Genomic DNA, 1,743 nt, shown 5'->3' with positions numbered 1-1,743 from the left:
CCACATTCTTCAGCTTTGGAAACCTGGACAAAGAGGCTGAGAAGAACCCTGATCCAGTGTCTGAGGATCTCCAAGCGTCTGGGTCAGATGTGGGCCCCAGCTGGGCTTGTCCATGGGTTGGGAACAGCAGTTTCCTGAGTAAGAGCCAGCCCTGCCCTCAGGGCAGCACCTCAGCTCGGAAAGAAATCAAGGCCCCCCAGGTTTTGGCCCATCTCTTTAGTCTCTGGGGCAGTCAATAAATAGGTTAAATTCTGAGCCAGGCCTGTGAGGAGGGGGTGTACAAAGAGGAGGATCAGCTGCCCAGGGAATCTCACTGATTTCTAGGTACCATCTTGCCTTTCCCCAACAAGGAAGTAAATAAATAGACCTCCAACTCAGAACAGGGATGTTGGAGCAAGGAAACCCTACCCTTGGAGTTAGTAATTAAGTCTTATGTTAAAAACAAACCAGGCCCAACCCCTGCCTGTGCCTACAAAATCCTACAGGATGGGGCAAAGGGCTAGCCTGCCTGGGAGTACATAGTACCCAGCCCTGCAGGGTCTTGGAGGAGGTCTCATGTTTGCTCTGCAGCTCCTGTGGCCCCCTCTTCCTTTGGGGGTGGCTCCAGGAATATGGGGGTGACTGATGGTGGTTTCTTCACTGAGTAGGGGGAGCCTGGGACTCCCACCACAAGGAAGTGGTTCTTCTTCCGAAATAACCTCCGCAGTCCCTGGTGGTTGCCCCGTGCATCTAGGTCCCAGATATGGAGGCACTTGGCAAGCTGGGTCCAGGTGGTGAAGTCATCATCTTTCTCCATTTGGATAAAGTCCACATAGGTGTGGCCTTCCGTATCTGGCAAGAAAGAGTCTTCACAAGGGTTTTTGCTGTGATCTAGGATCTCAGCCTCACTGAGTAGTCTGTGAATTTCCACTTCATAAGCTTCCTTCTTCAAGCTATCCACATTCCTAAGCTGGACACCTGGAACTGTGTTGAACTTGTGCTTCTTGAAATAGGCTTCATGGAAGTAGCCATTCATATTGAGGCCAACAATGCCAAAGTGGTAAGATCAGGAAACGTCAGGGATGATGCACTCTCGGCCCCGGCGCTGTTCAGGCATCCGCATCCACATGTCCCAGTCCCAGAGCTTTTCTGGTGTGGGCCACTTAGGTTCAAGTTCCTCTTTATACAAGGATTTCCTGAGTACCCAGCCCAATCCAGGCATGGTCTCCACTCGGTACAACAGTGCTGGGTCTTCAGCCGTGTGTTCATATCCCTGGTCATTCCAGGCTGAGATGCAATACAGGCTGTTATCCTCCTCCCGCAGGTGGATGGATTGGCTTAAGAAGCTGAAGAAATCTACAGCAATGTCCAAGTCCTCTTCCAGAACCACAGCAAATTTGGCTTCTGGAAACAGGTTGAAAGTGGCAGTGAGGCTGGCCTTGTAGTGCTGAGATACACAGGCATTATTGATGCTGATGGGAGTATGCTGGATGCCCCTCAGACCAAACAGTGCCACGACATCCATTGGTTCCTCATAGTAACTGTCGATGAAAACTGTTATCATCTGGGGAGATACTCCCTGGGCGGAGAGTAGAGAGCGCAGCATCCTGTATAGGTAATTGGGTTGGTTCCCTGCAATGATAGCCACAGGTACATTGAGGACTTTGTTGTCTGGGAGCGGATCAGGACTGAATTCGATGGGCGTGGGGTCTTTGCAGCTGCACACACTCCCATAACCCTCAACTTTGCTGCAGAAGCGACGCC

At 51.3% G+C, this 1,743-nt stretch overlaps 1 pseudogene; it reads right to left on the bottom strand.

Annotated features, from left to right (window-relative positions):
• Positions 1–553: 553 nt before the first annotated feature.
• Positions 554–1,741, bottom strand: LOC102857282 (annotated as a pseudogene).
• Between the last annotated feature and the right edge of the window lie 2 nt (positions 1,742–1,743).

The sequence above is a fragment of the Elephantulus edwardii genome, unplaced genomic scaffold, assembly GCF_000299155.1.
Source record: "Elephantulus edwardii isolate Elephantulus edwardi_28Jun2011 unplaced genomic scaffold, EleEdw1.0 scaffold00615, whole genome shotgun sequence".
NCBI lineage: Eukaryota > Metazoa > Chordata > Mammalia > Macroscelidea > Macroscelididae > Elephantulus > Elephantulus edwardii.
This window is presented reverse-complemented; position numbering and strand designations above follow the sequence as displayed.